Here is a 27,730-nt window from a genome sequence, read left to right as displayed (position 1 = left end):
ATTAACTGTAGCTGTAGGCAAACAAGGATTTGTAATGTAACAAGTGTCAAACAGCTGTAGTTAAAGCTTAACGCTGGCAATGAACACGTTCAGTTCGGGTGTAAACTTATACTGAACAAATCCAGACGGGTCGAAAAATCCTCGAGGAATTTTTCTGAGGATGGTCCGTCCGAATGTGTCGGATCCCATTCCACACCATCCTATCACCTCATTGTGGCCTTGGTCGAACCTAAAGTGTGCTAATAAAGAATATAAAACTATAAAGAATCCCTCTTAGTGCTCACAGGGCGGAAAGAATTAAAAAAATAAATAAATAACTGCTGCAAATAATTCAAGAAAAGGCGCATATATTGCATCGAGTCATAATCCTTTGTTGAAAACATTTTGAAAAGCAAAAAAATTATTGTAATTTGAGTGGAAAAATGGCACTTCTCAGCGAACTTCTTATTTACATTTAATTTCTACTATTCCTATTCGGTAATTAATTCTGATTTCGGAAGGATCTAGAAAATATTGAAGTATTGTAACATTTAATCAATGTGAGTGATTGAACTTCCCTCCGTGAATGCATTACCGGTAAACGATTTACTAGTTTACAAGTAGAAATGCATCGGTAAATATACCGGTAAGTTGATATTTTTTGCTGGTAAATTTGGTCAAAAATAGGTAGACACGTAATAATTTGTTTTTTATTGGTTTGGTTTGGTTTGGTAGAGGGATATGACAACACAACGTGTAGGCGATCTGTCAGGAAGGAATCCTCCGGGAAAGGTTTTTATGGAAATTGGTCCGTATTTAGGTGTAAGACGCGTGAAAAAATTTGGAAAACTCCATGTAGCCAACATATTGCAAAGTCACAAACTCGCAACTAACACTATCAGTATTCAATGGTTTTTATCTACTCCGCCACTGGTGACCCTAATTTTTTGTATCAAATATTTATTTGTATTCACTTTCAAGTGTATTTATATTTTAATACATTAAAGACAGAAGCGTCAAAAGTTTTTATTTAAACTATAAAATAGTTTAAGTCATTTATCTTTCCAATTATTACTTTACAGTTCTTTACAATTTTTAAAGTATCATATAGCACTACTATAATTATGTTGGACAGTTTTGGCAATTTGTTTCTTAATCCGTAACACTTGAAGCTCAATAGCGATTTTGGTCGAGTAACATTTTAGTTGACAAAATAGAATACAGTGGTGCCTCGTATAACGTACGCCTCAAACAACGGACGCTGCGAACAACGGACTTTCTGTTTGGCCGTTACGTGAATCGAGCAACGGACTGGCTGCGAACAACGGACTTTCGTTCGGCAGATACGTGAGGCGAACAACGGACTTTCTGCGAACAAGCGCGAATGATGTTTCTACTCTTTTGCCGTTGCCAATGGCAATCTGCTATTTTTAGATGTTTTCCCCTTCTTTGCTTCCCAGAATAGCTTCTTGATGTAGGTATTTTGGGAGCCTTTGAAAACAGTTGCTCTTTGGCTGTTTTTTTTTTTCCTTCTTTTTCTTTGTCCAACCTGCCTGTCCATTGGAAGTCTAACCAAAAAGCCTGGGTGACCACCCAGGTTGTCTTCAAGGAATGGATCCTGGAAACCTTTACTCCTGCTGTAAAGAAATACCTGCTGGACAAAAAGATGCCGCTCAAAGCCATACTGATACTGGACAATGCCCCTGGTCACCCAAAAGACCTGGTGGAGATTCTGGAAAAAAGCTATCCTTTCATCAAGGTGCAGTATCTGCCAGCAAACACTACTGCCATTCTTCAGCCAATGGATCAGCAATCATTGTCAACTTCAAAAAAACTGTACACCAGAGCTCTCTTCATGAAGGTGTTTGAAGAATGTCAGCTTTGTGGAGACATGACTGTCCGAAAGTTCTAGAAAGAGAAGTTTGATGTTCTTGTGGCAATCAGACTCATCCAGAAGGCCTGGGGAGAAGTCACGCAGAAGACCCTCAATTCAGCCTGGAAGAGGCTTATTCCTGAATGGGCCCAAGAAGGACAACTTGAGGATACAGAAATGGTGCAGGAGATCATCTCAACGGCCCGAGAGTTGGAATTGGAAGTGGAAATGGAGGATGTGGCGGACCTTGTCAAATGGGGAAAGGTTCAGGAGTTTACCAACACTCACTATCCAAACACAGCTGAGGCCAACAGGATCAACGATCTCTACAATGACACCCTTGCCCGTCATTTCCGACAGGTGTTGAAGAAGAGAGAGAAACAGACCACCTTGGACATGTTTTTAAAGAAGCCAGCTGCCAAAACAAGAAGGATGGAACAAGAGGAGTTGACCCTGCAATCCCTCTTGAATCTGACTCCGATTAAAAAACAATAAAAAAGAGACCTGCTGACATGTGTAAAAAGTGTGTGCCTACATGAATGTGTGAAAAAAGGTGTTCCTCCACCTCCTCCTCACAACATCTGACTACCCGGCATAATTAGTGACTGCTTCATTTTCATTTTTTTTTATGGTACAGTACGGTTATTTTATGCAGCATAACGAATTAGATGTTTTAACATGTATTTCTATGAGAAAATGCGTTTCGTATAACGGACTTTTCACTTAACGGACTTGCACCTGAAACGAATTAAGTACGTAAAATAGACGGCCGGATGGCCGAGCGGTAAAGGTGGCAGCCTACCGCTCTGGGGGACCCGGGATCGAATCCGAACGGGTCGAATAATCCCCAGGAATTTTTCGGGGGGTGGTCCGTTCGGATATGTCGGGCCCCGTCCCTCACCACCCGGTCGCCCCATTGTGGACCTGGCCGAACCCATAATGGGCCTACTAAAAGAGGCCCTCTTAGTGCCCACAGGGCGGAAAGAGTTAAAAAAAAAAAAAAAAGAAAAGTTTGTAAAATGAGGCACCACTGTATATTCATTTGAATGTGAGCACACTAAAAACTCAATATCACAACATTGATGATGAGACATTTAGTTTTTACGTAATTTATAATTAGACCAAAAAATGCTAAATAAAAACCAAAATACATATTATTGCAATGGTCAAAAATATATGCTAGGTATTAATAAATTATTAATGGTTTCAGAGTGTATTATATTAAGTTTATTACCCTACAATATTTAGTTGCATGAATTAGTAACAACATGCATAATAATAAAAAATTGTATTAATAGAGTAAAAAGTAGCATTAAAATGTTAACCAAATTATATAAATTAAATATAAAAATTATACAGCACAAAAATTAAAAACAAAGCCAAATGTCATTCAAGTATTTTATCAAAGGAAGTGATTAACATAGCTGCAAAATGTAAGCGCAAAAAATAATCGATGTGATTTCCAATCTTAAAAATTTAACGTTTCTTGAAAACTCCTTACCAATTGTGGAGTGGATAAAAGCACTAAACAGCGGTAGTTGGTTGCGCGAACTCGCAACCAACTACTGCTAAACAAAATAAATCTAGATACTGAAAACCACGAGCATTTCAAAGTTTTCTTTTTATTCAAATCTAATGCCGCGGGCTAAATGTCTAATGACTCACGAAATGAAAAATCGAAGTGACGTCAACAGAAAATATCCCTGATGGAAATTTACGGAATATTTTAGTTATAAATTATTGAATACAAGTTAAAAGTTAAAGCTTTATTTTATTTTTTAATTTTTCAATAGAAATCATACAGAATTTCGTAACAACGGCAAACAGTTGGATTGCTTTCTCTGAAGCTTTCACTTCCAACTTTTCTTCTCCATCATCCTTTATCCTTTATTCTTAAATAATCATTCAAACATTTTGTCTTCGGATTTGTTTTCTTCTTCTTCTTCTTCTTTATCAAAGTTAACATTTCCATTTTCATTACTCCATTTCTCGATTATGTCAAAAGAGGAATATTATTGATCCTCATCTTTGTCATTCTGTCACAAACGTTTAGATATTACACGGATTTTTTCATCTCTCGCTTACGATTGAATTTCCTTGAGAAAATTCTCGCTTCTGCCTGTTGTCTACTGAGTAAGCTCTATTACGATACCCTATTCTGAAAATTTGCTTTCAGATGACGGTATGATGAATTATGTCCTTAAAGTAAAGATTTCATATCCTCGTCGTTTTGTCGTGAAGATAATTTTCTCGTATGGTCCGAGAATTTTACGTCTGTATGTTTATTTCGACTTCAACTTCGAGGTTCTTCACACAGATTTACAATGAGAGAAATCATGCAAATAAGAATAGCCAAGGCCCCGAACAAGACGAATGGGCATACTAAAGCCACTATGAACAGAACTATCCTGACATAAACATCATCTTTGAGAGTTTGAAAATGTTTAAGATTTTTTGAGTTCTTCCAGTTCTGTGATGGAATTGAAGGTTGCAATTTGAGGTACACAGTCTAGGGTACGTCACGAGAACGCACACTAAGAAGGGATTTTTCGAAATTCCTTCCCACGGGGGAGAGGGACAGGATTAAGTCTTAACATTCCATCAACAGGATAAGACAATGGAAGTGTTAAGTAACAATGGAAGTGTGAAGTAACAATGGAAGTGTGAAGTAACAATGGAAGTGTCAACAATGGAAGCGTCAACAACGGAAGCGTTAAAAATAGAAGTGTTACGCAACAATGGAAATGTTAAGAGCCCAAACGGTTAAGAATTGAAAGTTGAAATTTGGTACATAGTTACGGTACGTCACGAAAACGTTCACTAAGAGGGGATTTTTCGAAATTCCTCCCCACGGGGAGAGGGACAGGATTAAGGCTTAACACTTCCATCAACAATGGAAGTGTTAAGTAACAATGGCGAACAAGAGAAAGCGACGTGCAAGATTTACGGGCGCTGGAAAAAAAAGAAAAAAGAAAAAGAGTAATATGTTGGAACAAATTCGATTTTCAAATTTAAACAGATTAGTTCGGTTTTTCTCGACTTTTTTCTTTAGAACATTCGATGAAAATCGAACGATATAATCAGAACACGTCGTGAAAATCGAACAATATTAGAATATTCGATTTTCAAATTCGACCTTTCTTTAGAAATACTTAGTTTGTTGATGAAATTACTCATTTTCTTCTGTGACTATAACGTAATAATTTTAATCTTTGCTATCGTTACTTTTGCCCGAGCAACGCCGGGCCTATCTGCTAGTAGTAACATAAAGCTATTTATGTTTAACCACAACAACTGATGGTATGTTATGATGAAATTTTAATTTTGTAATTGATTTATTATCTAATCAAGTCTCATTGATCAATTTGTTATTTTTGTGTTTTAAATAGCTTTTATTAACAGCCGAGATGATGTAGTTTTCATCTCTTTACTTTAGGAACCCAGAATGGAATCCAGACAAGTACAGTAGACCACTCTATAACGTGGTAGATACGTTCCGTGTTATATGAATTCGTGTTGTACGAATCACTTAAATACATGAGCCAATCACAGTCTGGCACGTGTGCAGTTTAGGAGCTACGGCTGTTTGAAAGGTTTTCTTCCATAAAATTAATCCATTCTAGACTAAGATGGTAAGGCCTAGCGGGTCCACTTATAAATTAGGCATTGATTTGAGTTCCATCTTTAGATTTGCGGTTGGGGACTTTTTAAACAAGTAGCACTCACAATTTTTGGTGACAGTCGGACAATCCAGTTTGAAACGTATCGTTTTAAAGATGCTCATATTAATTTGTACTGATAAACGAAATGAGACATTAAAGGTGAGAAGATTTTTACAAATACAGTATTAATATTAAAATATATTTTAAATAACTTTTTGAAATTTTGAGGCACCTCTATGTGGGAGATTTGCAGCACACTGGTCGAGAGCCGGCTTAAATAATTTAACAAAACGATATATAAACATATTTTTCATTTGACTATATGTAAAATTAGAAACATACATCAATCAACAGATAATATGAAAAAACACCATATTTCAGAATAATAATATTTATTATTGTTTTTTATGTAACATATATTTTTTTCCAAATGTAAATTTGATTAAATATGAAAAACTTTCAATTAATATGGAAAAAGATATAAATTTTTTTCAAACATTTTCTAAATACAGACTGAACATCTTTAGAAACCGTCGCTTTTTCCATCTTTCCTATAATCGGCGTTAGAATGCCACTTTCCGCTTTTATCGCGATGAATTGCCATTATAACTGACATGATACCTTCTCTCTTTTTGGTTTTATGACCCAATTTTTCCAATTTTCTCAGGATAGCCTGCAAAATACGTCAAGTAAAATATTATAGAAAAATAGAACGGAAAATTTATAACTGGAAACATCCAATAACTTACTTTAGGAAAATTATTTTCGTACGAAATGTACTCAGGGATCAACTGATGATGAACACGAACCATATCGATTGCTTCTTTGACATTCTTATCCAACCAAAGCAATTGCATTGTTACCTAAAATCAAAATGGCCGTTTAATTCACCTTATAGTTAATTAATTTTAATAATAATTTAATTTTATACTTACTAAAGCTATTCCACTAGTGATTCGAGATCCGCCATTCCTCCTATAACTAACCATACCTTTCCTTTGTCGTCTACGATGATAGTTGGACTCATAGAAGACATTGGTCTTTTATCAGGTTCGATTCGATTTCTTTTGCTGGGTGGCAATCCGAAAAAGTTAGTGACATTTGGTGTAGAAAAATCATCCATATGATTATTCAACACGATGCCGGTTGAAGGAGATACACGCTTACAACCAAAGCTAAACACGAAATTCATGATTCTTCAGTAAGATGAAGGTAACGTTTGTCTTGAACAGCTTAAAATTATTTAAAAAATGCATACTCACTACAGGTTAATGCTACTGGTTACCGAAACAGCACCTCCATTTGGTGAAACAACTGACACATGTCCAGTTCCACCATCTATTTTCAATAAGCCGTAGTCGCTACCATAGTACTTGGGGTCTTGCATTGTTCTGTCATCTTGTATCTTTGCTCGAATTTTTTGTGCGTATTTATTATCCAGTAACATTCTTTGCGTCTAAACATTGTTTAGAAGAAACAAAACAATTGTAATTATTAAATCTGACAATATGCATGTTTTTAAGCTATGGACAGTTACATACTGCTAACACTTCGTCGTCATTAGAGTCTTCTAGTTTTCTTCTGTAACTGTATGCGAATTTAAATGTTTCTATCACTCGATGAAAGGTTAAACTAACTTTGTCTAAAGTATTCCAATTGGAGGAACTACTTAAATCAAACCCATCTAAAACATTCAACATTAAGGACAACAGAGATCCGCTTGCAGGAGATGGAGCACTATATACCGTAAAATTATTTTTTAGTGTAATCGTTGTCGGAAATCTCTTGATAACTTCATATTGTTCTAAATCGTCTTCTTTAATAATCCCTCCTTGAAATTGAAATAAATAATTTCAATTTATTTTTCTAGCATATATTTGAGCTACAGTATAAAAATGTATTACAGGATTATTCATGTATATAGACAAAGGGTTTAGTTTATTAAGAGGTTACTTAAAAGTCACAAAATAAGATCTATGGTGATAACATTGAACCGAATGAGCATATAGCATATTCCTCCCATTTATAGTAAATGCATATTAACGTATCTGGTACAGATGCATTACAAGTGTAACTCTTTAGGTGTTTGTTTTGCACAAAGATTTTTGAATTATCCTGCATAATAATGTGTTGAATTTAGACTTCTACATAATAAAAAGAGTAATAAAAGAGCAACGCAGTAAGAGTATTTATTAGTAGTACTACATAATTTTTTAATTTTTATTCTAAACTTGACCAAAAAACAGTATTGGAACAGGAGAAAGATAATGATGAATAAATATTAGTCAAGGTACGATAACAATATATAATTGAAAATTATTTTATCATAATTTTATAATATAACAAATTTTACCAAAATTTTGAATATCTTCGACAAATTTTTTTCTAGTCTCTCCTTTTCTGTATAATTCTGCAGCTCCATTAAGTGATATTTTTTCTAATGTGTTAGCCAAATCTAATCTGGTCATAATCTCTCCTTCTTTGAATACATCTCCAGTATCATTATTTATGAAAATTCTACCATAAAAATAATATATATATACGATTTAAACATTCTTAAATTCTAAACTAAGCTAATATTGAGACTATTCGTTCTTTTCATACCTCATGCTTTCTTCTTTAGATATTATATCACGATTTAATTTTAGAGCTCTTGCCATGTGTTTCGTAACAGGAAAACCTTTTCTACATAAACGAATTGATGGTTCAAATAAATCTTTCCAAGGTAACTTTTTTGCGGAATTTTCATATGCCTTTTCGTAACCAGCCAATTCTCCTGGAACTGCGACTGCTAGTCCCCCTACAACATTAACACCAATACAATATATTCAATTTTCTTTTTAAAAATGTACAAAAGCAAAAGAAATAGTTGCAAAACAAGAATTAGTAAGGCATTAAAAATACGCAAACAACAACGATTTTTGTATGGAGAATTACACGAAGATGAATTGCATTGTCTCTACACCACATGTCCAACTTAAAAACATTTAATTAGATTCAATTGCTTTCATGTAGGGTAGAATCCCGCAATGACAGTATGTCGTGAGATCTACCATGATTCCCACAGAATCTAGAGTAAAATTTCAGAAACCTTCAGCTCTCGTGAAGGCAATTGCAGCTCAGTTCGATTTAGGAATCTCAGAAAAAAACGGTTTAAGTTTAAATTTACTTTACAAAATATTTCATGTAAATGCCATTTCCAAAATATAAACGATGTTATGTTATTTTACGTACCTACTTGAGAGCCTTTTGGGTTAGTCATAAACATGGTTTCTGATGCTAACATAGGAGCTGTTTCCCTGGCATCTATTACTGTTGCGTCCATCGTGTTACTGTAATTACAGTACTGTTATCGATTATCATTTTAACTATAATTTCCTTCTATACTCACCTATCGTAAATAGTCATGAAGAATCCACCACCTAATCCCATACTTTGACTATTCACAACTCCCATACATACTAAAGTAGCAATGGCCGTTTCTATGGCACTTCCATTCTTCATCAGTATATCTCTGAAACAATTATTTCGAAATCATTATAGAATTATTGCTACTTTTCAAATGTTATTCACTAAATTCACTTACTTTCCAATTTTGGCGCACGGTGCCGTGTCTGTACTAACGGCTGCATGTTCATAGATGCCCAGTTGAGAGGAGGAATTTACGTAAAGCTTCTCTGCATAGTTATCATCTCCATAACCTTTCGCACTTGCATTTATTAAGAAGTAACACAGAATGGGCATTATGACGAAGAAAAAGATAAAAGCAACGATGCCCAAGTATAGGTATTTTTTATTTTTCAAACACTTTCGTCTGGAAACGTAAAATAATTATTTTAATTTTTAAAATAATTTTTAAAGCATTTTATGAAGTTACCAGAGAGCACGCGAGTAAATTATATGCTAGAGAACATACATAAATAAAACTTCATTATAGCGTCGTCATATTTAGTCCTAATTAGCTTATTATCTAGCATTCACAGTTCCTATTAGCCTGTGTAGTTTACATAATTCCATATAGAAGTAGGCATTTTATTAATACAAAGTAACGCGACATACAATATACAGAAAATGCAACGATGACAGCTGGACAAAATATGGCGAATCAACACTTCGAGTGCACTATTCTGTGTATATGTAGACAGTCTAGAGACTATGAGATGTTACATACGAAGGATTATTTTCAATTAAAATGTTAAATTTATTTTCAACAGTCTTAAAACGAAATTCGTTTGTGTGTTTATCCGTTAATTTAAAACATGAAGCTCACAAATCTTAAGTTAAATGAACACGGTTCTAAGCTTTTTATATTAAAAGTACTTTCGTCTATATTATTTAAGGCTTTATCAGTTATAACATAGAACAATTACAAAATCAAAATTTGTAAAAAGAGCAATAAAACTATTTAAGCGAAAATTGGCTGTAGATCTGGTACAAAGCGACAATTACACCCTGGAGACGGAAGTTGAGTAGGACCATGGAAAAGAACCGAAGGAAAGTGTGACCGTTCTCATCCTCAGAAACAATCCTATTGGCTTATAGCATTGTTTTTGTGGATGAGAACGATTTCGAACAGGAATAACATGTGTATTGTCTGCCCTACGTATTTACAATGGTATATTTAAGGGTTCCCCGTAAGTAGACCACTGTTGTAGTGATGTAAGTACTGGATTTCCCAGAAGTTTTATGATACGCTTAATTTTTCTTTATTCATCGCACTGTACTTTTTACATCATTCTCCCAGATCATCGCAGAGCAAAATCTTAGTTACGCCACTGCGTATCAAGGAAGTCTCGTTCCATAATGGTTGAAAATTGATTTGTATAACCAAGTCTGCGAATTTAGTGAAACTTCTTATTGTCTTTTGCGTTTAGGAATTCTGTGTCAAGTGAGCGTAAAGTTGCTCAATATAATAGCGTCACATCATCGAAAGATATTTTATACATACCAGAGAGATCCAACATATTTTATGGGGCTTAGTCCAATATTGAACATTCTAAGGGAGCAACAATGGCTTATTGCTGGACGAATGAGTAGAGATCTGGTAAGACGTTTATTTTTTACTGTATATTGTTTTATTCTTCTTTTAAGTATTTAATAAAAACATTTTTTAAAAGTTATTCTTCCAAAAAGAAAAATTTCTTTACTTATTTTGGCAAAAGACGAACGTGAAGTCATTCTTCCAAATAACATGTTTGCTGATCGCTTAGAACGTGCAGGTCGTAAGCTTTATTTCCGTTGTCATAATTGATGTTAGAATTTTATATAATCCCTTGTAAAAAATGAAGAGGAAGAAGAAGAACAATTAGAGTTTTTGAATGTAATGCGAAAAACTCAAGTACAGTTCTAGAACATTGTCTCGTGAAGGCATTCGAGAACAAAGAAGGATTCGAACAGAATTAAGAGATTTGAGAAAATTCTTGTAAAGAACGTTTTTGAAGACATCCCCCTCTAAAAAGGAAAGTTGTTAGCGATTTGTAATCATATCAGAATTAAAATAAACATATGTTTATTCATTTTTTTATACCAACAATTACATAAATCTGTACAAAACCTGTTATAGCATATTTAATCTATAGTCGTATAAAGACAAGAATAGAAATATGATTTGAATTTATACAGCTAATTTATAACATGGTTGATTCAGTTACGGCTCGAATCTAGCCAGTTAAATAAAACCATGGATCAGAGATGACGTAGCCTAAAATTCCTACTATTGGCTACCGCTTGTCACGTTCTTTTCAACTCTCGCTAAACCGACAATAGAATGTTTTTTTTTTTTTTTTTAAATTTGTTCCAATCGTTCTATCTGTTCGAATATCTTATATCTCATGAAGCATTAAATAAAGTAGACGAAAGTATACAACATAAAAATCTCGAAATTCTAGAGATTACATTCTATAAGACGTTCTACAATGAATCTAAATATTTCAACCGTAAAATGGAGTGGTTTCATTCTAGAGCAGGGCATCCCAACGAGTCGGTATTAACTCGTTAGGAGCCTTTCCAAGAGCCCTTTTAAGAAATTTTTAAAAGTTTCCTAAAAGGGTCAATACATGAAAAGGGTGGAGAATCCCAGTTCTAGAACGTTGCGAAATTACAGAATTTTATTTTAAAACCCGAATGTGACTATATAATATAGTCGTAAATGTTTTCTACAACTTTAATGCTGGATGTTAGAGGTTGTTTTATTAAATATTAGAACCTTAATTTACTAGAAAATGAGATTAGATTAAATTTTAAATATCTTGCAATATTAATTAATAATAAATATCTATTTCAAATACTCACAAAACTGAAGTGTCCATCGTAAACGTTAACTCGAACTCGAATATTCGAATAAAAGATAAGAAAATTTACGAAATTCAAAGATTCGAATTAAACAACTCGTTTAAATAACTTTTATTCTGGAGACATTCGAATTTCATGAGCATGCAAAAATTAAATATTAATATGCATGAGCATGCATGCGTATTAATATTTAATTTTTTCAATGAAAGAGTTAAATATTAATACGGAGTATAGTGCAAATGGTAACAAATTATTATTTTTGCACCATCTCGTCGTAAAAATTCGACGTAACGAATACTCATTTTTAAGAGTAGGCCTATTAGTATCATCAAATAATAGCGTCAAGTGTCGCACATTAATTAATCTACTAACTTATATTTCATATAATTTCATATATTTTAAGTTTTCCGATTTCTTAGATGTAACTACTTGACTTTAAGCATGCGGCGCATGCTATGCAAGCCCAGAGAATTTGCACCTGCTTAGAAGCAGTGGCGTATCGAACATAACTGGCACCCGGGGCACGACACTTTATTAGCGCCCTCCTCCCCCTTCCCCCCCAGAAACACATATAGTTTGTCTTGGAGACCATTTGGGCGCCCCTCTGCGAGTGGCGCCCGATGCATGATATACCCTTTTGCACCCCCTCGCTACGCCATTGCTTAGAAGTACGAAATAATCAAATAATCTTAATCTTTGCTGTTTTTATTCTTTGCCCGAGCAACGCCGGGCTCATCTGCTACTTTTAACTATAAATCGAAAACGGCGTAAGTTATCAAAAGTTACCTCAGAGTAAGCATTGTTTAGATTTTCATGTTCTTCCGATGGTACCATTTTTGACCGCACCATCATGGGAATTTGGCGAGAAACTGTTTATAGGACCCCATAATTCCGATAAGTTCAATACATACAGTACATTAAATGTTGGACACTTATGTCCTTGTATGTTGTTAGATAATAATTATTGCAAAATGATATTTTCTTTTTTTATTAGTTGCAAATAGCTGTTTGAATAGACAGAAATGTTACCAGTTCGCACGAAGAAGCGTAATAAAGCTACAATATTGTATAGTCACCAGTAGAGCTTTGATTGTTCCTTGATAGCAGCTCTTTTCCTGTAGCAATTTGAAATAAACTTGTCATACTTCGAGATTTTTATGGATGTCTGGGATTTACCTGCACTATTGCGCGGTGGATCGCGTGTAAATCAAGTATTAATAATGCATTTATCTCTATCGGTAACAGTTGCATCTGCAGAAAGAAGCAATGCAATTTTCCGTTGAAAAACTTAAATAACTATTTATTTCAATGCGCCAAGAGAGAAAAAAAATGGCGATCAGTCAGATATTTACGTTTTTGGACTCAAACACCTTAAAACATCGAGAAATGCATTAAAAAAATTCGGGCTGTTTTTTTCTATATGTATGGATGTTGACGTGTGCGTGTGGTACAACTTCTCCACCTTGTTTGAAGCTTGATAGGTCCTGTGTCGGAAATTTTTGAAATTTTGCAGGGAGGTTTTGCTATTAGAAGGACTGATGTTAAATTTTAATAAATAAAGGTCGAGGGGTAAAAGAGATAATGGGGATCGTGTCTCATATCTCTAGTAGGGTCTGATTTAATGCAGATTTTAAATTTACAATTTTTATAAAACCCATCTCTAAATCCTGAAAATGAAGTTTTTTTCCAATTTATCAGTCAAAAATATAAAACTTTTTAATAATAGAATATCATAACAGATGGTGCCACCAAATGTTGCCGGTTAAAATAAGCTACTCGTTAATGATATTTTAAATTGTAGATATTTTATTTGTTTCAAGAAAAAATAATAATAATTTATTGTAATCAACACCTTGTATAATATTAAAATACACAATTTATTTGTAATATTTCTATAATTAACTCAATATTTTTATAATCCTCTATAGATATAGCATTATTTCAAAACATCGGTTAGGAAAATCGCAATTAAAAATGAGATTCCATCGTTTTTATTTTTTAAAATAACCTCGAGTTTGACCAATTAAATAACGATTAAGAATGAAATTATATTCCTCATGAAACACCGTTCGTGTTTTCGAGATGAAAACTTCGCCCGCAACCCCTCTATTGAATGGATTGAACGTTGTTTTATGATAAACCAAATCTGTTAATAAGCTTATGAAATTGTCGTCCACAGAGGTAGGTTCGTATCCAAACCATTTTTAGTAGGTAATGACTCATTATTAATTACTTAACAATAAACAAACACAAATATAATTTTTCGTTAATATTAATGCATATATTGAATTATATTCTTATTATATACTTCGTGTTTTAAATCCTTGTGTAGTTTCCTTTTGTAGCAACTTGTGCCTTAATGTTATATTCACATTTACATTGATTTTCTATGGTCAAGTAATTAAGAATAAATAACCTTCTCCCCCGTCGATTTTGTGACGAGGCGTGACCTGCCGGTCCAATAACGTACCAGAAGAAAGAAAGGCGATCGTGGCTTCTCTTCTCGAATCATCAGTGTTCTGCGTTTTTTGCTGTGTTTACTCGTGAAAAAGTGCTTTTATTAATTAAATAATATAACAGTCTCCGTCATAGATCTCGACGACATTTTGAATAACTTAACATCTTACAAATTAAGAGTTACCATTTCACCAAGAAGACACGTAACAAAAATTTTGTCACTTTTTTTGGCTCGTGCCTCATTCCAACCTGTTAAGGTCCCAACAGTGCGTTTACATCTGTAATCTTACTGGCAATAGTGTAAACTCCAACCGCCAGGAGCGCTCGCAGCAGTTCAATCAAATTTTCTTGTCACTGTCTATTCCATGTTTTCTTTCTTCATGTTTATAATAGTTTCAAGCGTATTCATTCCTTTTTAATATTATATTCGAATAAAAGATAACTTTTCTAATTGAGGCTCACAAATTCCTAAAAACAAAATTAAAAATCTTTCATTTGTTTAAGTATTAGATGGCGTCACTAACGTTTAGTTACATAGGAAAGAAGTAAACGCGGCATTGAAATAGATAATTACAATAAAAAGTAAGACTTTTCTTTTTATTAGAGAGGTTGCGGCCAAAGTTTTCATCTCGAAAACTTCGGTAAGCATAGAAGTTTGACAATGGCGTATTGAACGTCACATTTCTAGGCTTACAGAATGGCGGCGCTCGACGTTCGACGTTCGTGCTTTTGAGATGAAAACTTCGGCCGCAACCTCTCTAATAAAGAGAAAAGTCTTACTTTTTATTGTAATTATCTATTAGACCGTTAGTACATTTTCGCAATTCTACTTAGAAGAATATCTTGTAAAGAAATTACACGGTGGCCCGTACTCGGATTACAGAAAAACACGGGCAGATGAGTTAATTAATTAACGGAATATTAAGTGCGGAAGAGAACACCGGTGATCCGTTCGAGTTTAAATTCAAAAATACCGAATCGCAATGCAGTAAAAATAATATTAAAATTTTATTTCTACAACACCATGTATATCTACAGAAATTTGTAGAACATGTAGCGATTAAAAATAATTATATCTTAACTAATTTGAATAGCAGAATGTTAATAGATGACGTCATATATAAAAATAAAAGACGCGATCGCGACAGGCCCAAAATATCGGTGTAAACTCTGTGGCGGATTGTACCTTTGTTAAGTTATTTTCGTATTTTACATCTTTGTTTAAAAAGCAAAATTATTAACTGTATGCTAGAAAACAATTTTATTGTTTATAGACTGAAGAGAGATGGGCGAAAACTGTAAACTGCAATTTTTAATTGTATTTTAAATTAATTTACGGTAAAATATGTGCTCTCCGCCTGAAATTACCAGTGGCTTATCCGTGTACATCATACTTTTCCTTGAACGTCTATCTAACACCTTTGAGTGAAAACGTTTGAATTGAAATAACGCGACTTTCGGTTTGCATCGGAAGTTCGTATATATTTAATCGGGGCCTTCCGACCCTATAGTTTCCACATCTGCTCACGACTTATCTATCTAGCGCTGCTGTTCCGGATTACAAAGGAAGACAGCCGGACAGACGGCGGCGACAGTGGAAATTCATAGGTGTACAGTACAATTTTTTCAAATGCAGCCCGTTTCAGATGGAAATTCGAATAAAACTTTTAAAATTTGAGAAGCAGTTTTGTAAATAAATGGTTTAGACTTGTGAAACACCAGGAATAAGCGCGAAAAATTGTTTGGCTTTTATTAAATTCATTAACAATTCCGCGCGCCAACAATAGACTTATTATTGCCAGTTGCTTACAATCTGTAATGCAACAGGCATCCGAGCTCCTTTGCTCGGCCGGGGGGGTTCCCCGGGACAACTGCCTGCTTGTTGGGCCGATCCGGCGCCCTGCGCTAATCTCGCAGTTGGTCGATTACATCCGGATTAAGATACGGATTCCGGTTCCGCCCTGCAGGCCCCTTTTTGTAGCTGGGCAGCTCTCCAGTCTTATTTCGTTCTTAAGCTGCCCTACGGGCCCCCTGTGGGATTTTCGCTTTATCGGCGGCCCTGGGGCCCACGTCCCGTTGGAAGAACCCCCTTGGATCACCAAAAAACCAAAAATAGAAATAATATAAATATGAACGCTGCACCGGACCTTGCTCCAGTCCGTTTCACGCGCGTCCATTCATTTATTCTTACACACACACACAATCGCACGCTTCCTGCACTTCCCAATCAATTTTTCTGCTTTACAACTATGTAATCCCTTTCCAACCCCCGTGAAATCCCCATTTTTATTGTAAAATTCGTCATTTAGCCTTCAACAATGCAAACGACAATGTATTTCGTAACAACGATAACAATTGCTTAACGACAATAAAAGATAACCGTATTAAATTTTCCATTCGACATAAATGTGTGTATTTTTTCATTTTACGTGGCCAAATTATGCAAAAATGATTATCGTCCACTTAATTCTCTCGAACCTTACTCTATTCGTCACATCTAAGTACTGAAATCTTATATAAATTCCTTTATATAGCAGTGTAGCCCCGAAATTCGTATATACATTTTTCGCATAACACACAAGGCATTTCTAATTCAATTATCATTTACACCGAAATATTACAAGACTGCATTTTCTTTAATGGTAGCATTTTAATGAAAAATGTCTTGTAATATTTCGGTGGAAATATGGAAAGTCTATAAAGCTATTTGAAAAGCAAAATGCCTGGTTAATTCTTTAGTTGCTTCGCTTCTCAAACAGTTTTAGGATATTTTAAACTTTCCTATGGTTTATAAAAGTTTTCGTTATGTTAATATAACTTATATATTGATTCTTCTATCCCCTGTTTCTTTTAGACTGTGTTTCGGCAATTGCGATTCTACTAACCGCGCATTTTAGTTGTATTCTGAATAGGCAATCTCTCTCTCTCTCTCTCTCTCCCACGTTAGCTAGGTATGGATTATATAGTGCGATGGTAAAGGGTCTTCGCCCCTAAGTGGCTGGGCTGATTTGCCGACGTCATGATTTACTTTGTATCTTTGGACGCGCCAAGTCATTATTTCGTTCCTGGAAGCGCCTGTCGTTTCCAAGTCCAGTGCGGACGGATTTTAAATCGCACTGTGTTATCAGAGTGTCTACTAAATCTTCGAACCGTAAGATTTGTGTCGATTTTTGTTTATTTCTTTATAGGCAGATAATGGTTTTGAGTAAAGCCCCTTAAGGAAAAAATTGCGGAAAACGTATTTAGAGAAATTTTCCCTTTCCGTACCACAAAACCAGTGCAGAAAATCGTGTCTAACTTTCCTTTTACGCAATAGGGAAAAGGACTTTCTTGCACCGATAGCAATCAAGTATAGATTTACGTCATCACCACTGCATAATAAAGAGTTTCGAAAGAATATAGTATTTGAAGTAAAAGAGCAATCGGAATTTTATGCAATCGTCTATAGAAGAGATTCCATCCATCGACACGCAGACATGCCAACTAAATGCTACAATAACGTTTTCCCCCATCTCGGCCGTGACGTCATTACAATAATATCCGATTGCGTAAATTCTTTTCCGGATCTGACGAGGACACGATGTATATTTCGCACAGAACCACTATAGAATTACTTTTCTGTATTCTTTTTCCGCATTACTTTTTCTTGCGCAAGAGCGGTCTTAAGAAGAAACGCATGGAAATTATTCTAATCGTAAACACCAGAAATCAGCGACAAGTCGCCAAAGATTTGACAGGCTGCATTTAGACTTGGCCCGCGGCAATTTGGAGAAGAATTTCCTGCGGAAAACGGAAATTTGAATACGAAAGAAAAACTATTTTATATTGATTTTATTTTAGATACATTTCAAATATTCAAGTCTCAAAATATATTATTTATTACAAAAAATATTACGCGTTTCTTCGAATTTAAATTTCGGCAGTTGGTCGACAGGAAGGAGTTGAAAATGTTTCTCTAAGCCTACAACACAATAATACAATTGTTCTTCTGGCGGATAAAGCAGAATAACTTAGTTCAGTTGCTAACGAATGGGAAAGAATGACGATTTTATAGAACTAGAAGAGTGTTCCACAACTGAAATTCTATCAAAGAGTAGAACGCATATATTAGAAATTACATTCAAAACTCATAAACCCGAAGGGGGGAGGGAGCAAATGTAGACCGTTAGTACATTTTCGCAATTCTACTTAGAAGAATATCTTGTAAAGAAATTACACGGTGGCCCGTACTCGGATTACAGAAAAACACGGGCAGATGAGTTAATTAATTAACGGAATATTAAGTGCGGAAGAGAACACCGGTGATCCGTTCGAGTTTAAATTCAAAAATACCGAATCGCAATGCAGTAAAAATAATATTAAAATTTTATTTCTACAACACCATGTATATCTACAGAAATTTGTAGAACATGTAGCGATTAAAAATAATTATATCTTAACTAATTTGAATAGCAGAATGTTAATAGATGACGTCATATATAAAAATAAAAGAACAATGTTACGCGATCGCGACAGGCCCAAAATATCGGTGTAAACTCTGTGGCGGATTGTACCTTTGTTAAGTTATTTTCGTATTTTACATCTTTGTTTAAAAAGCAAAATTATTAACTGTATGCTAGAAAACAATTTTATTGTTTATAGACTGAAGAGAGATGGGCGAAAACTGTAAACTGCAATTTTTAATTGTATTTTAAATTAATTTACGGTAAAATATGTGCTCTCCGCCTGAAATTACCAGTGGCTTATCCGTGTACATCATACTTTTCCTTTAACGTCTATCTAACACCTTTGAGTGAAAACGTTTGAATTGAAATAACGCGACTTTCGGTTTGCATCGGAAGTTCGTATATATTTAATCGGGGCCTTCCGACCCTATAGTTTCCACATCTGCTCACGACTTATCTATCTAGCGCTGCTGTTCCGGATTACAAAGGAAGACAGCCGGACAGACGGCGGCGACAGTGGAAATTCATAGGTGTACAGTACAATTTTTTCAAATGCAGCCCGTTTCAGATGGAAATTCGAATAAAACTTTTAAAATTTGAGAAGCAGTTTTGTAAATAAATGGTTTAGACTTGTGAAACACCAGGAATAAGCGCGAAAAATTGTTTGGCTTTTATTAAATTCATTAACAATTCCGCGCGCCAACAATAGACTTATTATTGCCAGTTGCTTACAATCTGTAATGCAACAGGCATCCGAGCTCCTTTGCTCGGCCGGGGGGGTTCCCCGGGACAACTGCCTGCTTGTTGGGCCGATCCGGCGCCCTGCGCTAATCTCGCAGTTGGTCGATTACATCCGGATTAAGATACGGATTCCGGTTCCGCCCTGCAGGCCCCTTTTTGTAGCTGGGCAGCTCTCCAGTCTTATTTCGTTCTTAAGCTGCCCTACGGGCCCCCTGTGGGATTTTCGCTTTATCGGCGGCCCTGGGGCCCACGTCCCGTTGGAAGAACCCCCTTGGATCACCAAAAAACCAAAAAAACACCTCCGAGTCAGGAACAAGTTCGTACTAAACCATTGGAGTTCACTTTCACCAGATTTCCGTAACGTCCAACGAGAGAGATAGTTAGAACTTCGATAACGACGACCCGATCCGAACCGATCCGATCCCGCCGAAACTACTGCTTATATAGCGGCCGGCGTTTGAATCCTCTGCTAATCAAATTCGAATGTTTTCACAACGTCCGGCCAACGGTCACTTTTCGCTAGCCGATCGTCCGTCGATCGTCGTTTTAAAACTCAACGGTTCTTCTAACGAATCTTACTAACGGTCCTTCTAACGGTTCTTCCGTTACGAAAGTTCGTTATCTTGCGAACAGGGCGGGAAGCGCTCGCGTAGGCGATTCCCAACCCTACAATTTTCAAGACAAAATTTTAAAAAATATATTGGATTAATTGTGAAATATTCAATTTGATTTAGAAAAGAATGATTGCCGCTGCTATCGTATCTTATCTCAGAGAATGCTTTGTTTCTTGCAGGTTCAGTCTTGACCAACAGAAGGCATTTCTGTGTAATGACTGAAGAATTGTTTTCAGGAAAACACAAGAAGAGTTGGAGGATGCATTTAACTTCTGTTCTTCACAGAATACTAAAATTAAAGCTACTATTAGGAAATTATACAAGAATATATGAAAAACAAAGGATAGTACAGGTATACCTCGAGTTACGTCGTTCCCGATTATACGTCGTTTGTCAAAAAAGTATATGGAAAAATAAAAATCAAGTTTAAGTCAGTTTATTCGACTTTAAATCCGTCCGCCATAAACATTGAAGTCGTAATATCACTAGAAAAGCGTTGAAAACACATAAAATCATATTAAAATATGTACATTTACAGTAAATGTTAATATAATCATCATAAATCCTAGGGGACGAACCATGAAAACATCTGTGTTTCTGTGTTGTCGTCTTATTTAGCGGTCTTTAAGTGCTCATTATTGGCGTTTAGTTACGACGTAAGTCGAAACTACGACTTACGTCGTAACTACACAAGTAAATTCGACTTACGTCGCCTCTCCTGGAACCAATTACCGACGTAAGACGAGGTATACCTGTATATTTCATGCAAATGAAGGAAAAGAGCAGAAATCAATGAAGATATTTTAAATTATTTTCTAAATACAGTATTATGTTCTCGCAAAATACACTTCATATAAATTGTTTAAAAAAAAAAGTATGTGTAAATTGCATTAATTTGTGAAAACTGGTTTATATGCAGTGGTATATATGGAGTGATGATATCATTCAAGTTGGTTGTAAACTTCAAACTTTCGTTTAAGAAACTTACCAGGAAAAAAATAATGTTTTTCTATCTGCATCCAAAACTTTAACAATACTTTAAAATTAGTGTCCTTAAATTTACATTTTTATATATTTGATTAACATTATCTGAAGGGAGTTTTGATGTTTAGATTGGTTTTAATTTTTTTATTGTATTTTACAGGTTTAAACAATCAGAAGAGAAAGAATGGGAAATATCAATGTGAAAGTTGCAAAAAAGAATTCGCTTCGAAGTACAGTTTAAAATACCATAAAAGGGTTCACACTGGAGAAGGGCTCTTGTCTTGTCAATTCTGTAATTGTAAATTCAATCATTGCGACAATTTAAATACACACCGGAGAGAAGCCATTTTCCTGTGTTCATTGCGAACGGAGTTTTGGACGAAAATATACTCTGATAGAACATCGTATTCACACCGGAGAGAAGCCATTCTCCTGTAATTATTGCTTACAAAAGTTCCGTTTTAAATCTAATTTGCCTTTTCATATAATTAAACATCGTAACAATAATATCGAATAATGCTATATTTTTTATTGAAGAAAATTCAAATTAGTTGATCGAAATGATTGACTCATTGTATTTTTTTGGAAAACTTTTGTCTTGTGTGTAGATTTTCTTGAATCTGAAAAAAAAAATTTATAAGTTTTGCTTTATTGATTTTGTAATTTTTACGTTTTAAATAAACGATTTAATGCAAGGAAACAGAAAATGGTTTGTAGATTTTTTAATTAATAAAAACTTAATAAAAATAAACCATCTTAAATACTTATATTGTTTATTTAGGACGGAAAGACTCTTTTCTAGTAATCGTGAATAATTCCTTTGCTGTTTCTGTACTCAGAAACAGCAAAGGAAACAAAAAATGGTTTGTATATTTTGTAGATTTTTGTAGATTTTATTTTAATAAGAAAGTTGTAATCTTTGTACTCAGAGTGATCCATTCTTATCACTCGTTTTATCAGCATATTGAGCAACGAGTACAATTCAGGTGTCGATCGCGGTCTGTCGTCATGAAAAGTTCGCCTTCTTCGGAGTTGTACTAGAGCTCGGATACCGTACTGACATCAAAGATTTCTAGTAACTCAGCTCTAAGTGACGTCTTCACCCGACGACGCTCCTGTTACCTGGACAATCCGTTTACCTACTATCAAGAGCTTTCCATCGAAACTTTCGAGTCATCAAGTCGGCAAAGAACATCCTCAGATTTCCTACAAGATATTTATACGCCCGAGAATCTATGTAAACTCTCTCTCTTAATACTATGACTCGCAAGAATAGTTACGATAGCTTTTAATTATAATATAGTAAGTAGCCTTATATAATATATAAAGGGATAGCCAATAGTTATAATATATAACATGATAGCTAATAACAAATGTTCAACCTCCCAAATGCTAAATCTTATGTATGATTCCTATTTGTAAATAGCATATGGTAAATAAATAGTTATTTCTTATTGTTGATCGTGTGTTTGGTGCACTTCGTTAAACCGCTCTGTCTCTTGAATCACCTTCATCCCGAATCCGACTGCCTAAATACGCGACAGCTCGCGCGTCAAAGCTATTGCTATCGCGATTTCTATCTCACTTAAGACAGTGGTGTCATTCTGACGTGGCATTGTGACGCGGTGCGACCTTGCGGTCACAGAACGGTCACGGAATATTATTTGGATGTGGAATCGACTGAAGTTGAAGATGCTGTTTTTTCTTTTGATTCTTTTACACTTTCTCTGATTTTTTGTTTCGAATAAATACATTCATTGCTATAAAAATTCGCTCATAAGAAGAAGTTGTCGGAATCGAACGAAACTACATTTGTGAGTGTAACGGTGATTTACGTAAGTGATTACAAAACAGAAGTAAAAGGATTATTTATTGAAAGAAAAACTATACAAATAAAAAGAGGTCTAATATCCTGTTGGACCACCTCTAGCGTTAATACATTATGTGATGCAGGCGGGCATGGAAGAATACAAGAGCCGTATGGTTTCCTGCGACATCTTAGTCCATAGTCGCTGCAAGCGTTTCTATAATTCATCCAATCTCCTACGCTGTTCTACTTGGAGTCTCCTGTGTTCCCAGACATATTCGATCGGTGAAAAATGAGGGGGACGGACAGGCCAGAGAAGTGTAGCGATGTCGCCTAGGCAGTAGTGTTTCATCCTCTCTGTGTGTGGGCGAGCCTCGCCATGAGAGGCAACACATGTGGGTACAGCGTCGGTATTATACTGTTGTGCTGGCATGGTCCCTTAATTACTATTACTGGTGATCGACTGTCGTATGTGATGATACCCCTGTTATATTATAGTATTTGATTTATTAGCTACAAAGGTCATCTACGTAACGGTTTATCACACCGAGTAACTAATCTAACACATTTTAAAAGTTCTTTATTTCTTTACTATGCACAATTTAAACAATTTTTATAATATGTTAGATTGGTCTATCGGTGTGATAAATCCTTACGTAAGTAAGACAACGTTTCTTGTTATATGAATCAAATTACAAAATATATAATAGAAGGGTTAGAAACAGGGGCGAATCCTGACCAAAATTTTTGGGCAAGCTGAAAGTTATAATAAGAATAACAGGCCTATCTCTAGCACTAAACAATAGGCAGAAAGGTTATTTGGTGTGAATAAAAAAGTATGAACTGTTATAAATCCCATTACACACACACACACACACTCACTATATAAACATAAGATTAATGTAAGTGAAACTTCATTGTCTGCTAAAAGTAACAAGCAGTGCCAGCAAAATAGTTTATTTAATTTTTTAGATCCAGCTAACCAAGCTATAGGCTATTTGCGTATTGAGATATTTTAAAATGTACATACCAGTACTTTCCATTCTTGTCTTTATGATCGGAAGTTAAATTTGGAATCTCGGGACATGGTCTATTATTTCTCACAATTTCGATTTTTTCAGCTACATTTCTTTTAGAAAACTGTTTCTGTAACAGATTACTCATTATACAAAACTTTTCATTTTCCATAATTAGCCTACTACTTACGTCAACGTACGTAACTCACAACAATTCACAACAGATTTGAAACCACACTATACATGTATGCTGACTCGGGACCGCAAGCTTTCGATACGATCTGGTCGTGTTAAATGCTTCGAATGACGTCATGCGCGCGCACTTGTAAACCTCCACATCATCATGCGGTAAACCTCCACACAAGCAAGCGATCGACTTCCCGCAAGCATCGTACTGAATTAAAACGGCTAGCCGCTAGCTGTCAATGTGAAAGCAAGTACAAATGATAAAAGAGTTTATACGTTAGAATAAATTATTATTGGCATACCTGTTCTCATATAAAATGTATACTGACAGTAAAACTTTCTCTTAAGCATGCGGCGCGTGCTAAGAAAGCCCAGAGAATTCGCCCCTGCTTAGTGTCGATTTTAGGGTTTAAGTAATACACATACAAACTTTGGTCCGGATCGGTTTAAAAATAAAGATTTGTATAAAGGACAAACCAACAAGAATTAATCTATATATAGATAGATTATGCAATTTGGTTTTCACCAGACAGACAGAGGAAAAGACACAATGCAGCATGAGCAAATTTAGTATAAATGTAGATATTTTAACGTCTTTCTTTGTCTGCGGCATTAGTATCACTCTTCACTGCCAGCCAAAAGCTTACACGGTCCTGAGGTTAAGGCATCAGGGAATCGAGATCTAATCCGGATGGAAAACCCCATATATTTTTCACTAATGATTTGATCTGGATTTGACGGCTCTGTCCTTCATCACCCAGCCCTCATTGCAGGCTTGGTCGAACTCACAATAGGCCTGGAAAGAAAAGGTTCTCTTAGTGCCAATAGATCCAAGAATTAAAACTTAAATAATTGAAGAAAGATAGTGAAAATTAAAATATATAATTTTTAAATATTACAAAATTTGTACGAGGGGGATTCTAAAAGTAAGGTAACAAGAGCTCTCATGGGTGTCATATTTCTCCTCTTGTTCGAATTTCCCATTAGGGCAGCAGCAGCAGAAGACCACAGCTTTATCGCACAGCGTTAGATGGTAAAAATGTTGCGTCAGTCTCTCAATATCATTTTGAAAATGGTTGCGCTCAGGAAACGTGATCAAACGTAAAAGTGTGTGGTGTGATTCGGTTTGAAGGGCAACTCAACGAGTAGAAATTCATCATCAACTTGTTGAGGTGTACGGTGATAGTCATATCACAAAAACAGGTGTGGGTTTGGTGCACTGAGTTCGATAAAGGCAGGACAGATGTTCAAACTGAGCAAACTGAATTGTTACGGCGCTTCAAGTGCCGTAGTTTTTTCTCTTCTATCATTAAGATACGGCTGGTTTTCGAGATTGCAAGATTGGGCTAAGAGTAGCAGATTGAGATCTTTGTAGGCTCTACGCTATTAGATTTAGGCGACTTACTACTTTTTGAGCCATTATTATTCATATTATTAGCAATGTAGTTTGCATGCACAAATATTGCTCAGGAAGTACTGGAACATCATCTTGATAGCCCCAACCTGGCACCCTGCGATTTCCATCTCTTCGGACCATTGAAGAAGTATCTGGGTGGTAGGCGATTCCAAACCGATATGGAAGTTCCGCAAGCATGGTGACTATGTTAAAAAAATAATATGTACCAGTGCCATAATAATCTGTATCACTATATCTGCCTGTGAAATAAAATTTGTACAGGTGAGCTCTTGTTACCTTACCTTTTGAATCACCCTCGTACTATGTAACAAATGATGAAGAAAAAATTTGAATATGCAACTTGAAAAGAAGAGTATGAATTGGATTGAAACTGGAAGATGAATTTGACTACATTGACGTAGATGTAGCCAAATTCATCTTCCAGTTCCAATCCAGATTTTAAATCTTTAAAGCTTAGAATTTCTTCCAGTAAATTACAATTTCCCGAGGGACTGATGGTTATTTTGTTTTCTGCAATGGCATTTCCTCTGCATTTCTAATAGTGAACAGACAAAATGAAAACTTTACAAGCAGTAGAGCATAACCCAAGTATACATATCCGTTCTTATCACATCTGAATGCGAAATTTAAATTCATCATGCAATCAAGTTAACAGAATAACTCAAATATGCCTTTATAGCTCCTTCCCTGCAATGTGTTATAGGAATGTGCAATTTGTTGATAAAACAATCTTCCTTAACAACTATCACAGAAATAAATCGAATATTTGTGTTCATGCTCACTTCTATGTTAATGAAGAAAACACTTCGATTTATATAAAAGAACCAGAAAGAGACAACATCGTCCTTTCTTGTGTATTTGATGTCACAAATATTCTCTGGTATAACACGTAGTATTGTACTATTAACACATACTGTTATAGGACGAAGTCAATACAATAAGTTTAAACACTGCCGTCGATTTTTGTAAAGTGGTTTGAGGATACAGTTCATGAGATTATTGAAGTACTGTCGTGGCAGATGATTTCACGAAGACAGGAAATCACTCAAATTGTCAAACGAATTCGATCGAAATACAACGATAGTGACGTAAATATAACGAGCAATTATTTATTCTGACATCGCCACAATGCCTGGCTGCAATTTTTAATCATATTTTTAACTTTATTTAATTTAAAATATATGCTCTCCATCTTAAATTAGAACTGGCCTGCCCCTGTACATCATATTTTTCCTTTAACACAGACGTGCCGGTCATTCATTAACTACTTTCAGGGGAAAAGTTTTCAATTGAAAACGTAACTTCCGGTTTGTACCGGAAGTTCGTATATAGCCCTCCTGCTCGTATAGGCTTCCGTATCTGGTCTATATGCGTACGTTAACTAATTCATTTATATGAAAGTGCCACCGAACTATAAGAGAATAGACAAGAACAACTCTAACCTGGTCAACATGACTTTGCTCTTACAGTAACACATTTTCGGGTGTCACCTCATTCATGGACTATCCTTTTTTTCTCTTCCATCATTAAGATACGGCTGGTTTTCGAGATTGAAAGATTGGGCTAAGAGTAGCAGATTGAGATATTTGTAGGCTCTGCGCTATTAGATTTAGGCGACTTACTACTTTTTGAGCCATTATTATTTATATTATTAGCAATATTGATTGCTAACAATATGCATAGTTTGCATAGCAACATTGTAATATTTATACTATGAAACACGGTAAACAAAGATAATGCTATTAGCTTTACTTATTAATTAGCCCGTTATTCATATTATTGATTTTTACTTCAGTGAATAAATCATTACGCCCATAAGGACAGTACTAGAGTTGTTTGAAAATGTAAAACAGTACGCTTCCGATAGCCAAATAGGGTTTTGTTATATCATAATTTGAATGCAATTTAATTTAATTTATAAATTCATTTTAACAACTTAGCTATTCACTAATAACTAGCAGATGAACCCAGCTTTGCTCGGGAAAAAAATAACAACAAATATTAAGGTTATTAGATTTTTTCGTACTTCTAACCCTTTTATTATATTATAGTATAATATTTGATTTATATAACTACGATATGCTACCATACCGCTAGTTCCATATAAAGAAGGGACCGTTGCGGAAGGGGGTCGAAGTGATTCGACCAAAAGTAGTCATTGATGGTCAGCGACTACTCACTAATACTGGTCTACTATTGATATTTGAAAAGCGATTCGTTTAGACAGGTTGTGATGGCTCCGTATGTGATCGAAGTTG

General features: G+C 35.2%; 1 pseudogene; it reads right to left on the bottom strand.

Annotated features, from left to right (window-relative positions):
• Positions 1–5,939: 5,939 nt before the first annotated feature.
• Positions 5,940–11,924, bottom strand: LOC136984554 (scoloptoxin SSD14-like; annotated as a pseudogene).
• Positions 11,925–27,730: the final 15,806 nt, after the last annotated feature.

This window comes from Centruroides vittatus, unplaced genomic scaffold, assembly GCF_030686945.1.
Source record: "Centruroides vittatus isolate TY-2023 unplaced genomic scaffold, ASM3068694v2 contig_923, whole genome shotgun sequence".
NCBI lineage: Eukaryota > Metazoa > Arthropoda > Arachnida > Scorpiones > Buthidae > Centruroides > Centruroides vittatus.
This window is presented reverse-complemented; position numbering and strand designations above follow the sequence as displayed.